Source organism: Mustela lutreola, chromosome 4 (assembly GCF_030435805.1).
Source record: "Mustela lutreola isolate mMusLut2 chromosome 4, mMusLut2.pri, whole genome shotgun sequence".
Lineage (NCBI taxonomy): Eukaryota > Metazoa > Chordata > Mammalia > Carnivora > Mustelidae > Mustela > Mustela lutreola.
Window position 1 is genome coordinate 132979431 of NC_081293.1, and position 17211 is coordinate 132996641.

The 17211-nt window shown below is 36.1% G+C and overlaps 2 long non-coding RNA genes across 2 annotated transcripts; one reads left to right on the forward strand and one right to left on the reverse strand.

The window, feature by feature from the left end:
* The first annotated feature begins 1823 nt into the window (after positions 1 to 1823).
* LOC131829394 (uncharacterized) lies at positions 1824 to 15427 on the forward strand. Its single transcript, XR_009352837.1, has 3 exons — positions 1824 to 2699; positions 3090 to 3204; positions 15260 to 15427. It is a non-coding gene; the product is annotated as an uncharacterized LOC131829394 (long non-coding RNA).
* LOC131829395 (uncharacterized) lies at positions 9262 to 15483 on the reverse strand. The gene is made up of 3 exons (XR_009352838.1): positions 15394 to 15483; positions 12365 to 12408; positions 9262 to 9555 (listed from the first exon to the last, which is right to left on the reverse strand). It is a non-coding gene; the product is annotated as an uncharacterized LOC131829395 (long non-coding RNA).
* Between the last annotated feature and the right edge of the window lie 1728 nt (positions 15484 to 17211).

Sequence of the window (17211 nt, forward strand, 5' to 3'; positions counted from 1 at the left end):
TATTTACTTTTGAAATGTGTTTGCTCCTCTTTAGGTTTGTCTAAGATAGCCCTGTGTTACACATTCACCTGAAACAAGACCCCTGAACTTCATTATCTTTATCCATGGCAGACCTTTGAACACTTTGCACTGATATAGACATTACCAAGCATTAGTATACATACTAGTTAACATTTTACTAATATTCTCTGTTGTAGCCAATAAAATTTGTTTTAGAGGCTTGGCACAAACTTATATACACAAAAATTTGGCACATGGCAGTGGAAATTCCTGAGATGGCACATCAACACTGCTCTTTGCCCTAGTAAGAGACGGCCTTTGTAACTAGAAAAAAAAAGTTCAAAACTAAACTCTTGACTTTATCTTTGAGGTATTTTTTGCCCAGACTTCTCAAACTCAGTAAATGGATCAAAAATAGACCCAGGAACTAAGATCATAACTCTGGAAGTCATTTTGATTCTTCCTTTCCCCCACATTTCCAATCTGTCAGCAAATCCTATCAATTCTGTGTGTAAAATATTTCTCAACGACAAAACCCTTCTAGCCGTTTCCTCTTCCCTGTTGTATTCCTGAACATTTGCTGTTTTTTCTTCTGCATTAATTTCTTGCCTTTTTATCCATTCTTCATATTTTAGTTAACGTGTTATTTTTAAGAATTTTTTTAGATTAATTTCAGATTTGCAAAAACTTTTAAATATAATACCACTATTCCTATATAATCAAATTTACCAGATGTTAATATTTTACCACACTTACTTTATCATGTCTATCAATATATCCATTCATCTATGTATACAATTTATTTTCTAAAAAAGCTGAGAATTCTAGTTTAAAATCAAACATTGCATTGGTTATAATGTCACTTTAGTCTCCTTAAATGTGGAGTTTCTGTCTGTATCTCCATGAGCTTGATACTTTTGAAGAGTAAGGCCAGTTAGTTTTTAATAGCCCAAAGGTAGAAGCAACCCAAATGTCCACTAATAGATGAATGGATAAAGAAAATGTAATATAGACATACAATTAAATATTATACCACCAAAAAGTAAGGAAATCCTGTCACAAGCTATAATATGGTTGAACCTCAAAGACATTAGGCTAAGTGAAATAAGCCAGTCATAGAAGGACAGATACTATATGACTCCCATCATAGGAATTAGCTAAAATAGCCAAAACTGTAGAAACAAAATGTAGAAAGAGGTTTGCCAAGGGCAAAGGGAGAGAATAAATCAGTGTTTAGTGGTATATACAGTGTATATAATGGGTTCAATTGAAAGATGAAAAATTTCTAGAGATCTGTTGTACAACATTCATATATACTTAAAAATGGTTATAATGGTAAATTTAATGTTTTTTTTTTTTACCACAATAATAATAAGAAGATGGCCAGAACATTATGGGGAAAAAGTGTTTATCCACAGTGGTAATCATTTGTTTACTCATTTATTCATTTAATCAGAATAGTTTCAGGAATCTTACTTTATCTATAGATTATATTACTGTATTTAGTAATTGTCCCATATTTGACCAGTGTGAGCTAAGCCCCATCTAGCTGGTTCCTGAATACTGTTGATAAATCTCCATTATTCTTTTTCTTATTTTCTGGGTTCTGGGCTCATCTATCCTTTCTTTTCTGAAGCCCTGTCTCCTAGAAACCGAAATTTGAGTGCTTGTTTTTGTGGAGTATTATTGCTTCTAGGTCCTCTCATTGGATAGAAGTAGGAGGTATATTATTCTGTTAGACCAGTTTATTTCAATCTTCTCTCATTTTTTAACCCATTAATTTGCTTTAGGAACACACACGGAACCCCAAATTTAGCTAATAAAAATAAGCTTATTGTATAAACATCATATAAAAATTAAACATAGCATTTACAAAACTAGTAGTATAAGTCTACAATACATTACTGGAAACTCTTGGGACTACATGTATTTGGGTATTTAATTATTTTCAGATTTCATAAATGTAATACTTACATTATATAACATACTCAGTAGGGTAATGGCAATACTATGTAGCAAAATGTTAATGTTTTATAGCAAAGCATCACACCAAGTGGGATTAAGAAAGATAAACTTCATTTTTGTTTGGGTCAGATTCTACCATTAGATAGATTTGCTGTGAACTATTGAAGAAATTGAAATCTTTGGATTTAGGAATTGCAGATAAGGGATTGTGAACCTATAATCATATGTTTTTCTACAAGAATTTAATGCAATATTTCTCCAAAATTTGTTTATCTAGTGTATTATATCTAGTCCGTTTCTTTGTAGTAGCTGTTGTTTTTATTTCCAATTGGAAGTTCTAACTCATAATTGAGGTTGTTGGGAATGATAGAACTATTTATTTGTGTAATTATATCCTTCATTGTTATATACATCAATTAGTTCATAATCACTAATTACATGTTTTTCCCAGTCCACATGTGTGGCAAAACAATGCTCATGTTTACCATACCATTTCCTCTTCCTAAGTGCACAGGAAGACTATATTTCCCAGCATCCACAGCCATTACCTTTGGAGAACATGACATTGCCAGATAATAGAGTATAGATGAAAATGAGGGGAGCCATTTTGAAGACGAGCTCTGAAAAACATCCCATGTGACACTTCAACTCTCATTTCCTTTCCCATAGAAATCCTGGATACCATGTGCTCCAGATCATTTGGTATACAGGATGGAGGAAGACTGACCTGTGATGTGAGTGAATAGTGTTTTATTGTGTTAAGCCACTGTGATTTCAGGGATATTTTTGTCATATCAGCACAGCTTACCAAATAATTCTTCCCTAAATAAAAATCCATCCTCTCCTGGCATGAGTTTTTAGCATAGAGCAAAAATTCATCAAGCCATTCTCTGTTAAGTGCGACCATCATGTATATCACAAGTTGACTTATAGGTTATGTGTCAATGGTTTTGTCCCACTGCAAATTGAAATGTTAACCAGTAAGTTCAGATGATAGTAATTGCCTTTTAACATTGCATACCAATGATATTGTGCAAAATCCAGTAGTGTCCCTTGCTTGATCAAGACATCCGACTACCAGCTTATTTTCTTTTCTCACCTTGAGTTTCCATAACATGTCTCAGCTTCCCTGCTCCAGGATTTACTTCAGAGCACCAGGATCTTTTTTGGCCCAGTCACAACAAAAGCCCAGGAGTACAGAAGAGTTAATGCCCCCTGGAGCAACTCAGCTACAGGATGGTGAGTCCATGGATGAAAATCTAAATCTCTTATCATTTTGAAGGGAAATTCTGAGGTGTATTCTTTTTTTTTTTTTTTTTAAGATTTTATTTATTTGAGAGAGAGAATGAAAGAGAGAGCATGAGAAGGGGGAGGGTCAGAGAGAGAAGCAGATTCCCCATGGAGTTGGGAGCCTGATACAGGACTCGATGCTGGGACTCTGGGATCATGACTTGAGCTGAAGGCAGCCACTCAACCAACTGAGCCACCCAGGCACCCCTCTGAGGTGTATTCTACACAGTTCCTTAGCATATCCCCAGTAGAACAGAGTTCTACTTTCTAGAACAATAGCCAGATCAATAACATACTCTATGTTGGCTTTCCTCTGGAACCTCTCTTCACCTCCTCAATCTTTCTGCTTTCACACTGTGGCTTCCTGGGATCATGCCTAAATTTATAAACTGTTTTAGGGAAACCAAACGAATTAAAAATTTCCATTTGAGTGCTGTCTTTTATGAATTTGTTCTATAAAAGCAATCAACTTGATTCCCAGTTGATTAGAAAGGAATTACATATTGCTTGAAAATGGTGCAAAAACAAACAATACATTAGTTACTGAGGTGGTAACTAGTAAACAGATTTGATTCAATAAAATACACTTTAAAGATTGACACTTTCCTATTTTGGCTTCTTATATATATAAAATCTTCACCAAAAAAACAAAACAAAACAAAACAAAACAAAACACCCATGTGTTCTAGGACACAGAAACTTCTATTCTATATTTGTAAAGGAGCTCTAATCAGCTCTCGTTATTATTTTGAACTGAAGGGAAATCTTCAATCCATGCTGGGGATCTGAGCTCTCTAAAAGGGTTGCTAGTGGAGAGGAAGCAAGATTAGGCAAGGAGGTCATCCAACTGCAATGCAAACCTGAGGCTCTCAGCCAACCTACCAGGGAGCTCCAGAGTAAAGATTTCCCATTAGAGGAGTCCTAGGCCCTAGTACTGACACCATGCTCAGCCATGGCAAGAGGGTGGCTGCCCAGGAAAAGTGTTCCTCTGTTCAAAGGACATGGCAGATCCTGAAGGTGCTAACAACTGGCAGCTGGCTGTTAACCATTCTTTTTGTAGTTGAATGGTAAATTCTTCCCTGAAGGAAGATTCAAGCAGCACATCCCCAAGGCTGCCACAGTTTTACAAATGTAAACACCAGTATGAAAACTACATGGCAAATTACCCAAGATGAACTACAGTCTATTAACTGAATGTAAAGTGAGATGATCTAGTTGGAGTCCAAAATGGCAGAGGAGCAGGAGACCTTAATTTCATCTGGCCCCAGGAATTTTGCTAGATAGCTATCAAATCATTCTGAACATCTGTGAACTCAAACAGAGATCTAAGAAAAGACGAGCTGCAATGCTACAAATAGAAAAGTGATGACTTTCTGCAAGGTTGGAGGTGCAGAGAAATTAATCCAAGGCAATATATGGGAAGATAGACCATGGGAGGATGGAGCCTCCATTAGGCGGCTACCAACAAATGTTAGGGCAACAGTGTACAAAATCAGAACTTTTAGAAGTCCATATGTGCACCACAGCAGCCTACAGGATTTGGAGACTCAAAGCAGGGTCATGTGCTTGAGACAGAAATGCTCAGTCACAGGCCAAATGAGCATGGAATACTGATGGAGACCAGGGATGCAGGGATGATTGACTGCTTTTCCCTGAGAGTGCACTGAGGAGTGGGCCCCAAGTTTTTGGCTCTTGGGCCAGAGATGGGAGGACACCATTTTCATTCTCATCCTCCAAAGTTGTACGTAAAGCTTTTAGAGAACAAAAGTTACCTGGAGCAAACCTAATCAGATTACTTAGCCTGGCCCCTGGCAAGGGCAGTACAGTTCTGCCTCAGGCAAAGACACTTGAGAATCATTGCAATAGGCCTCTCCCTGAGAAGATCAGCAAGAACATCCAGCCAAGACCAAGTTCACCAATCAATGAGAACTACAAAACTCCAGTGCTAGGAACAAATAGCACATAGAATTCATGATTTTTCCCCCAATGGTTCTTTAGTCTTTCAAATTTAATTTTTTTTCTCAACCAATTTATTTTATCAACTCTTTTAAAAATTCTTCTTTTAATTTTCACTTTTACAGTTATATTCTATACTTTAATTGTACTTCATGAAGTTTAAGAGCATGCTACTAAAGAATGAAGGGTTCAACCAGGAAATTTAAAAAGTTTTAAAAATTCATGGAAACAAAAATGAAAACATCAATGTACAAAATCTTTGGGATGCAGCAAAAGTGGTCCGAAGAGGAAAGTATATAGCAATACAAGCCTTCCTCAAGGAACAAGAAAGGTCTCAATTACACAACCTTAATTTACACCTAAAGGAGCTGGAGAAAGAACAGCAAATAAAGCCTAAACCCAGCAAGAGAAGAGAATTAATAAAGATTAGAGCAGAAATCAAAGAACTAGAAACCAAAAGAACAGTAGAACTGAGCAAGGAAAGTAGGAGCTGATTCTTTGAAAGAATTAATAAGATTGATAAAACCCTGGCCAGACTTACCAAAAAGAAAAGAGAAAGGACTTAGATAAATAAAAATCATGATTGAAAGAGGAGAGATCACAACCAACACCAAAGAAATACAAACAATATATAAGAACATAATATGAGCAACTCAATGCCAACAAATTAGGCCATCTGTAAGAAATGGATGCATTCCCAGAAACATATAAACTACCAAAACTGAAACAGGAAGAAATAGAAAACCTGAACAGATCCATAACCAGCAAGGAAATTGAAGCAGTAATAAAAAATCTCCCAACAAGAGCCCAAGGCCAGATGGCTTCCCAAGGGGAATCATACCCAACATTTAAAGAAGAATTAATGCCTATTTTTCTGAAGCTGTTTCAAAAAATAGAAATGCAAGGAAAACTTGCAGACTCCTTCTATGAGGCCAGCATTACCTTGATCCCAAAATCAGACAAAGACCCCACTGAAAAGAATTACAGACCAATATCCCTGGTGAACATGGATGCAAAAATTCTCACCAAGATACTAGCCAATAGGATCCAACAGTACATTAAATGAATTAGTCAACAAGACCAAGTGGGATTTATTCCTGGGATGCAAGGGTGGTTCAACACCTGCAAATCGGTGTGATACACTACATTAATAAAAGAAAGGACAAGAACCATATGATCCTCTCAATAGATGCAGAAAAACATTTGACAAAGTACAGCATCCTTTCTTGATTAAAACTCTTCACAGCGTAGGGATAGAGGGAGCATACCTCAATATCATAAAAGCCATCTATGAAAAGTGCACAATGAATATCCTTCTCAGTGGGGAAAAACTGAGAGCTTTATCCCTAAGGTAAGGAACATGGCAGAGATGTCCACTATGACCACTACTCTTCAACAGAGAACTAGAAGTACTAGCCTTAGCAATCAGACCAACCAAAAGAAATAAAAGGCATCCAAATCATCAGAGAACTCAAACTCTCATTTAAAAAAATTTTTTTTTAATTTTTTAAAATTTGCAAAATTCATTGTTTGTACACCACACCCAGTGCTCTATGCAATACATGCCCTCCACAATACCCACCACCAAGCTCACCCCACCTCTCCAAAATTCTTTCTTTGCAGATGACATGAAACTCTTTAGAAAACCCAAAAGACTCCACCCCCCAAATTACTAGAACTCCTACAGGAATTCAGCAAAGGGAGGATATAAAATTAATGTACAGAAATCAGATACATTTCTATACACCAACAACAAGATAGAAGAAAGAGAAATTAAGGAGTCAATCCCATTTATAATTGCACCCAAAATTATAAAATACCTAGGAATAAGCCTAACCAAAGAGGCAAAGGATTATACTCAGAAAACTATAGAACACTCATGAAAGAAATTGAGGAAGACAAAAAAATGGAAGAACACTCCATGCTCGTGGATCAACTTTTTTCACTGAGCTGGAATAAATAATCCTAAAATGTATATGGAATCAGAAAAGATCCTGAATAGCCAGACAAATGTTGAAAAAGAAAACCAAAGTTGGTGGCATCACAATGCCAGACTTCAAGCTCTACTGCAAAGCTATAATCACCAAGACAATATGGTACTGGCACAAAAACAGAGACATAGAGCAATGGGATAGAATAGAGATCCCAGAAATGAACCCTCAACTCAATGGTCAACTACTCTTTAATGAGGCACAAAAGAACATCCAAAGGAAAAAAGACAGTCTCGTCAACAAATGGTGTTAGGAAAATTGGCCAGCAACATGTAGAAGAATGAAACTGGACCATTTCCTTACATCATACACAAAAATAGACTTAAAATGGATGAAAGACCTAAATGTGAGACAGGAATCCTTCAAAATCCTAGAGGAGAACACAGACAGCAACCTCTTCCACTTCAACTGCAGCAAATTCTTGCTAGACATATTTCCGAAGGCAAAGGAAACAAAGGCAAAAATGAACTATTGGGACTTTATCAAGATAAAAACCTTCTGCACAACAAAGGAAACAGTCAATAAAACTTAGAGGAAACCCACAGAATGGGAGAAGATACTTGCAAATGATATTTCAGATAAAGAACTGTTATCCAAGATCTATAAAGAACTTATTAAACTTAACACATAAACAAATAATCCAGTCAAGAAAAGGGCAGAAGACATGAACAGACATTTCTCCAAAGATGGCATACAAATGACTGACAGACATATGAAAAAAATGTTCAACATCACTAGTCCCCATCAAAATATTAAGTCAGAGGCAAGATCATTTTTCAGAGAGAATTGCAGAGATTAAAGCAATAATTGCCAATTTGTGAGATGCTGACTGATAACTTTTATCCCATTCAATTCCTTAATATGGTCAGTGCAAAAACCAGTGCTAACTCCAACTGCATTTTCCAACCTTCACAGTGATCTCTTTCCTAGAAGAGATGAATAAAGTTCCTAACACTTGATCTCTAGTCTCTAGATTTGTGCATCACTTATTATTGTTCCTTTTTACTTGGATTTCCCAGAACCTGCTTGCTTTCAGTGAAAGGAGCAACAGTTTGTTAATTCTCTGCCACTGTGTCACAATCAGGTCATCTGGAGTCATGGTAACCTTTCCTGCTAGGACTTGAACCTCACCTATTATATTTACAACCTCAAGCTGTTAGGTCCTGAAGAATAGCAAGTGGCAACCCTCTGTTTGTTTTGGGAAGGAATAAAAACATAAGATAAATCTTGAGGAAATCAAAGAACCTAAAGATTTATCTTACATTTTTATTCCTATACCTTCTGTTAAGTTATCATGTCCTTGGCATTGGGGCTGGAGGGGGAGGGGTTCCAATGCCCCTAAGTGATTATTACCCCTAAGTGAAAGACACCTTGTTGCATACAGTGGTAACAGGGAGTCTTTTTAGATTTTGGAATCAGATTAACATAGCATTTGTGTATCCTTTGACTAACTAGTAACACAGAAATCTGCCCAGAGCAGAGTAGGAGGTTTTCTAGCTGGTCTAGCCTACAAGAGTAGCCCTGTGAGTTGGTCTGATAACTGCATTTTAACCAATAGTATTCACGATATATGAAGCAGACCACTATGGTATGAGGAAACTCCTGAAAGTAGTGTTATTACAGGTAAGCTCAGGGGTTTGAATCTAATTCATGTCACCAACAGCAGGCAACTATTCTCTTTTTGAGTAACAGCTCCAGGCTTGCTCATAAAAACAAGTATCTGATCATGGAACCAGGTAATTATGCAGCCCAGCCATCCTTCATAAACAAGGGTATCATCAGATCCATAACCAAGTCTACCTTAAGACCAAATCTACCTTAAAACACTCCAGGAAAGAATATATAAAAGAACATATTGAGACATGCCATAAGGATCCAGCATTATTTAAATGGGTTGCTCACCTGGAACCCAGAGCATAGATATGTTCTGTATTTATAGAATATGCTTAATAAAATCTTACTGAATAAAGAATGACCACATGAACCTGTTCCTAGCAACAGAAGATTCCTACTATATAGAAGGCAATCAAATATTTTCTGAAATAAATTTTACCCAACATTAAGCTTCATTAATAATATTTATTTTAAAGGTCCCTTTTTATTTGTAACAAATATAAAGTCATCAATGTTTTACAAATTGCTCAAAAATGCTTTAAGTACAAAAAAATACATTAGTAAAATGAAAGTTATATTGTATTATTTGCTACAGACGTAATACTGTCGACATGCACACCATATTTCGGAAAAGCTCATGCATTAGTGGAAAAGAGAAGAAATGAGATATAACTGCTTTGCTGGCTGATTACAAATTCATTGCTTCAGTCAGTTTCCTTTCTTCAGGGATACCATTTACCTGGAGTGTGGAAGAACGAACATGTGCATGAGTTAGGGTGCAGACACTTTTAGACTTTGAGCGAAACAAAATATGACAAGGAGTAATTTTCTATCTTCTTAATGCAATTTAAAGGAATTATGTTGACATTCTTCTTCTGTATTTAAAAAAAAAAAAAAAGAAAGAAAGAAAAATTCTAAATCAGTCCTTTCCTTCTTAGGCCAAAGCCATTAATGGTTTGTACCTCTCAGAAGGTATGGTCTGAAAATTCCTCCCACAGTAAACAAAAAGAATGGGGTTGACTGCAGGACGTAGGACTGTACCTTTTGATCGTGGCTTTTTAGAAAATATCGTGTGGGCTGGAAGGGCAAAGAAAATGAGAAAACCTGAAGGGGCATCAAACCTAATGGCTTGGGCCTCGTCCAAAAGGCAGTGCTATTGTTGGCCTGTAACTGCTCTATTATCCCAGCGAGAGCTTAAGTCCAGGATTACAACACCAGCAGCTAGTTTATTTCTTAAACTTTTGATGATCATTAAAAAAAAAAAAAAGAAAAAAGAAAAAGAAAAAATTAAATAAAACAAACTTCAAAATATACTCTTCCTGCAAATTTGAGTAGCTACAAATAAAATTACTTGGTATCCAAGAGACAAACCCTGTGTTTAAATTGTCTTCATAAAGAAAACTGTGACCTCGCATAGTGCTTTGAGGTACTTGGAAAGAGCAAATTATGATTTCAAATGTGGGTGCCTCTTTGTGGTACTGGGATGACCAGGAAAAGCTGTTGTACCCAGGAAAATACATAAAGCACTAAGTCCATGGATGTGCATACAGAGCAGAATAACTTGAAAACTGAAAAAAAAATTATTTTTTCATTCAAACAAACAGAATGGGAATAAGGAATGTAACCTGCCCATTCAGCTCTTCTCTCCGGGAAGCAAAACTCTACTTGGTTATACGTTTAACAGAGACAGAAACACAACAATCTATCATAATAACAAAAAAATGCTAGGGTGGTCTCTCTCCCTTTAGCACTTAGATACTTCGGGGACTCATCAAAAACAACAATGACAAGAAGAAAACAACCAAGAAGAGATAGTGCACTTTAGTCACTAATGTGCTCTAAATTACAGAAAAATATAAGAAAACAAGGAGGTAATAGGCTATCGCATTAACTAAAAAGGAGATCAAAGCTTCCTTGACTCAAGAAAAACGCCCGCTCCCCAAAATCTGTTTCAGAAAAATAATCTAAAAAATTGGGTGGAACAACCTAAAAATCCCCCAGGGAAATTCTTTGGCTCTTACCCCATTTGCTCAAGCATAAACTGTCCTTGTAGTTATAAATGCTGCCTATTACTAAAAACTAGCACATTAACAAGTCTACTTGCTGAAAATCTATACCGCTATCAAATATGTCTCTCTAATATCATCCACTCAGGCTCCCTTATTTCCTCTAAGGGCCAATAAGTAAAATCTGGATTTTTTAAACACACAAATAAATTATTTACTGTTTTACTAGAAACTGTCTCCCTTCTACTCACGCCTTGCATGAAATAATTAAGAATCAGAGGAAAGGCATCTTAGAAGAGTTAGAAGTTTATGAATTTAATGAAGGAAATGTAGAAATATTCCTTTAAATGTTTTCTTCTTAAAAAAAAAAAAAAACCCAGGCAATTAGTGCTAATAGGGACTTGTTTTTTGTCTTTGCTCTTTAGGTAACAGATATTTTATAACTAAGTTTGTTCCTTCATCAATCTCCTGAATGCTTACACAGTAGCATCACACGACATCAATATATTGAACACCCTTGTTGAAACATGTTAGCATTTAATTAAAACAAGTGATCAAAACTGTAGGGGAAAATTCTGATAAACATTATCTCGTAATTAAAATCTGAAGAACAATTTTATTATACTTGCCTCAAATCTTTGAAAAGTTGTCAAACGAAAATCTCCTTAAATTCCCGAAAGCAGTAATAGAGAAAATAATTTTTGAATGAAAACACCCAATAAATTTCTATATATGCCTAAAGTTTTTAAGAGACTTACTTAATAGCTTCCCTACTACAATACCACTATTCACACTCAGAATTCCACATCCAAATTACATTTTTAAAACTTCTCTTGCTTTTCCAAGAGAGCCACAAAAGGCATTACCGGTTGCCTGGCAATTAGAACTAGGAATCAACCACTAATTAGAAGACAATCATGAATAAGTTATCTACTTTGTACATAGATGAATGAAATAATTGGCTGTGGAAATTTTTTAGGGACACTTGAAAGAAATAAACTTAAAGAAAGCAATTCTTAGGGAAATAGAATAGTCAAGGGAGAATCGTCCGCCATCTTGTTGTCACCGGTCATGTTATAACAGCTTTTTAAAGTGGCATTAAAACCAGGCCAACCATTTCTCATTTATCCCCCTGAAGCCTCAGTGATTAGTCACAATGGTTTCCTTTTGTAAGAGTCAGTTTCAAGCTGCTCACTTACTGAGACAAATCCTGGATGCATCCAAGCTAAGAATCTTTCATACCAAGGGGAAGAATAGGGAGCTTCACTGAAGGAAGGGAATTTTATTCAGTCTTCCTTAATTAGACAGGACCTCCATGGATGCTTTTGCTCTAAGATCATTTACCCTGTGTTTATCACTCTGATGACAATCTATGCAATAATCTAAGCTATTATTCTGAGGTTCTAACTCTGATTAAGGAATGACACAACTGTTTTGCCTTAGTCAATGCAGCTAAAGGTTCATAAATTATGTGGTACTGTAATAGTCTCTTAATCTGTTAGCTTCATACATTAATATCAACTTACTACTTTTAGTACTTACCTGTAGTCTGCTGTTGGGGAATCTGAGTCTGATGTGGCAAGTTCCTAGAAATGATTGACATTTTTGAGTAAAATGGTATTTGTTTATACACATACAAACAGACAGCAGCAGACCTACTAGAATGAAAAATTTTATAGCTAAGATCCCAGAAATCATCTAACCCAGCCTACCACCATGAGTTCATGCATGAGAAACCTAAGGTCTGAGGAAGATAAATAATATTTGATAACATTCAGAAAGCTCCTACTGAACACTATGCTCTACCTCACAACAACCCTATGAGGTAGGTGTTATTTTTCCCAACTTACAAACAGGCTTAGAGGTCCGAGGCTACATAGCTGAGAAGTGGCAGATAAAGATGTGAACCCAGGGACCCCAGGGTTTGCACTTAGAACACGTACACTTTCAGATCCAGGTCTAGAACATATAAACACACTCACACCCTCTCCCCGAACACATACATACCATCTTCATTCATTATGCCAAAACTATGCTCTTCTATCCCTGCCCAGGCAATGACACTGGCCATCCACCCAAACTGTACTAGTGAAGATGCAGAAGTCCTCATTGACCCTCCCCTCCTTCCCTTCCTACATCCCAATCTTGGGATCTCTGGACGATGCTCCACAGTCTCTCTTTGTATCTGTCCTCTTCTTCCCATCTGTGTTAGTTGAAGCCATCACCCTTTCTTACTTGGAATTTTGCAACTGAACTGAATTTTTTCCTTAGTCCCATTCTTGCTTCCTTATGATCAGCTGTGCACATTGTTCTCTGATAATCTTCTAAGACACAACTCCGATTATGTCATTCAAGCAACACACATTTCATTACTTCCTTATGCAAATTAAGTCTGGCTCAAAAGACCATCAGTATATCTAGTCCCTACATGGAGCTCCCCCAACCCTGACTGCCTGAAATAGAACCACTGGCATCATGGCCATGACTATCTCTTGTACCCAACTGCTCCCATTTGTGCTTGCAAACTCAACTTAAAGTTTGTTACAATAAACACGAGTTACTATTGTAACTTAAAACTATCCCACAAGGAATGTTAATTAAAAAGTTTTAACTTATTATTTGTTTTAATTAAAAAATAACTCAAGTACCACTTGTTCTAGCCTCCTCACCCTCAAAGCACTGCCTCCCTACTAGGTTACCATATAGTATGGTTTCATACACATGCAGATAGTTGTTGTATTTCTCATCACATCATGTTTCTTGGCCCCAAAGTGCCTTACCAGTAAGAACCCCCTATTTTGTTCAGTCTCCCCAACAGTAAGCATGCAATAAATAGATTTTGAATGAACACATGCACAACTGCAGATAGTTAGAAAGATTCACATAAAATACATACATTTATTAATGTTCATACTCATTTAGTTTCAAATTTTAGTATTAAAATTCATTTGCAAAAAAAGTACAGTTTAGATTCTGTACTAGGAGTCAGCCCCTTGCTACAGAGTAGGGCTAGATCCAAGCCAGCAGTTTTCAGATTTTTTTGTTTGTTTGTTTCTCTTCAGCAGTGGAATTCCTTTTAATTGAAATCCTAAGCAGAACTCTTGATGTACAAAAGAGATAAATGTAAGGTTGCCTGGGTTGAAACAAGGGAGCCGGAATCCCGCCTGCTTTGTTTCTTTTGCCCTACATGCTGGCCCCTAAGGCATTTCTAAGAAACCTCCAAAAAGCAAAGTTTGAAAACCACTGATCTGAATCATTTCAGCCAGGCAAATATTAGGTTCAAAATATAACAATCTAAAGTGGAAGGCTATATTGCTAAATACTATTTAAACTCTTAAATTAATCTATGGAAATGTTAATGACTCTGAGTAATTTTTTTAGACTTTCAGCTCTATTTTAAATATATTATTAAGGAAATAGCAAAATCAATTCTAATTCAATTTGAGGAAGTTACTTAATAATTCACCCCAATAATTACATTCTTGTTTGCTATTACCTATCAATCCTACTTATCCTTGTGTGAAATTATAGAGTGTTTTATTTTCCTGTTTATTCTTTCAGTACTTCACACGATGTATTTATACTGGTTTTGATTATGGAGGTAAAAAGATTAATTTATAAACCACAGAAGAAATAAGTTTTAGATTTAAAGATGGGAAAACAAACATCTTTAATACAGAAGTCAAAAAGCAATTTCATGGGCATTTGGGAGGGGGGTTTTTGTTTTAACTTCTCAGGTACAACTAATGTGAGCCTATCTGTTCTATATTAAGAGGCTATTAAAGCACATAGCACACACAGACACAGACACACAGACACACACAGACACACACACACATTCATTTGCCATCACCTCTAGCTCTACATAGCCGGTTAATGGGTTAAATTGATACATTTTGACAAAACAAAAATACTGAAGATGACAAGGAAAGCCTTTCAATAGCCCCAAATCAAGGACACCCCAAATTCAAAATCAGTATTTGGCCAGTAGTTGGAAGCCCCCTCACTCCCATTGGCCAGCCCAATTTACCCTTCTGTAGAACACAGTTTGAAAACCACTGATCAATCTCCACCCTGTCATTTCTTCTTTAGCCCCTGATTTTCTTTCTCTCCACTACACCACTAAACTGTCTAAGCAGGAATGGACTTGGCGAGGTTTGAGGAGAAAGTGTTGGTTGAGAAAGTGCCACACAGAAGGTAGCAAGAAATCTGGAGATCTGTGAAAAAGCAATGGTATGACTTGGGTCTAGGAATTTAAAATTACCTGCAGTGCATGTCCCAACTGTTTATTTGAACGATGTACGTGCACTATTTGCAACTTCAACCGCAATATGGATGAGTTCTATGAAAGTGCTTCTATGTGTTCAGTATGTGCGAGTCAGTATAACTTTAATCTTATGGGAGCCTAAAAGGGTTTTGTTTTTCTTATCTTTTTAGGGGCTCGACAAGAAATGTGTGGAGTAGCAACATCCCCATCATCTCCACGGTGGGCAGACTTGGTTCTGTTTTCAGAACCAAGTGCAGGTGAGCCTGTGCATGTGAGAGGGTTCAAATGTCCATGATAGACATACCTGAAGTGTGAATTCCACTGAAAAATTGAAGGGAGGTACCTCATGAGAGCACTGCTTCTGAGATACTGGAGACTCCCAATTCCTAGGAGTGACCCTGTTGCAGTCAAGCAGACTGGACAGTAAGAAGCATTTCCACCTTCAATGAAAACACACCGCTGAAGGCAATTACACAGGAGAGTGGGGCTGACTTCAAATGGAGGTACACTAATCCTTCAATGTAAGGACCTCTATAAAGTCATACAACTATTTAGAATGATTATGTTATTAATGGACTAATGGAAAGATTATTATGTGTAAACCACATTACACAGAAAAAGAGATTTAAGAAAACTGGAGTTCTCTAAATTATTAGCATTAATTATTTTCTAATTGTACTACCATTAATTACATGCATTTAAATAGACAATTATGTAAATTAGCCATTGCACAAACTTATTTTTTAAGGAAGCAAAGGTAATAATGTACAAATTAATAAATAAGTGATTTGGGGGGAGGACACAATTATTTATTATTTGTACAACCATTTTATGGTAATTTGACATTCTTGGATCTCCTGTAGAGTAATTCTATGAGTTAGGTGGATGATTATCAACACATTAGATTCTAACTTGCTGGAAGACTCAAAAGCAGAGAAAGGTTAAGTGATTTGCATTAAGCCACAGAATCTGTGCCAGAGTTGAAAATAAATGACATTAGTTTGGCTATGCATAATATAAAACACTTCTCTTTTGAATTAGTGTGAAGTCACTTCACAATAAGGAATAAATTTAACAAGAGTAGTATATTTTTGGAATTTCCCAATTATTTCAGCACAATTGATGTTGCCTAATCCTTGAATTTTCTATAATATTTTTTCTAACAAAATGCAAATTTTAACCCCTTACCTACTTTTAGTAAAGAACCATCCATTATTTGGATTAAGGAAGGAAGGACACAGAGAAATTGGAAAATGTCACTATAATTTTTAATTTCAAAACCTAATTTTCACTGAAATCAGTGTAGAGCATACATAGAACATAAATGAGAAAGGAGATAATTCACTTATTTCTTTCAGCTATTGTCTCCTACTTGTATAAAGCCCAAAGCAAGTCTACCATGGCTTTAAACTGAAGCTGTACAAACCTATAGAACCAAAAGCCATCAAAGAGATATTGCATCCATTGCTGAATTAAATGGAAAAAAAAAAACAATCAATGGCTCTGAAATATCCTTGACTGCTTGACACTTCTTGTCAACAGAAAACCATTATCTTGGTCCCCTCCCCAAAAACATTCTCTTTAACTGATACTAACTTTCATTGAAATCTAATTTTTTTATTTATGAAAATTTATCATAGTTTTCATTATTACAAGGGGAAGACAAATGGAAAAATACTTTAGACAACAGCTAAAATGATTTGTTGCTATATCTTTAATTAGAAGACTTGATTCTAGTTTTACATTCGTTAATTTATAAAAGATTAAGCACAACCTACCTCCTGTTTTGAGGGAGACCCAATTACTCTGGATTAGGTATCATGTTCAGAACAATGAATAAGGAAAATTTTCATATAGACAATTAAAATCATCCTAGAAAATGTTTGGGCACTTTTCCCTATTATTCATTGCATAAAATCTTCTATGAAGATGTCTCCCACTAAAGAAAAATCAACTGATATGGATGCTGGTATGAGAAAAGAGTGACAAGAAAGCAGATCTACTCCCTAAAAAAAACACATAATACATCACGAATTTTAGAATAAATTCTTTTTTAGAAAATTGAAAATCTGAAATCCTCCAGCCAATGCCTCCCATAAAAGAGCAAAATTACAATTTCCCA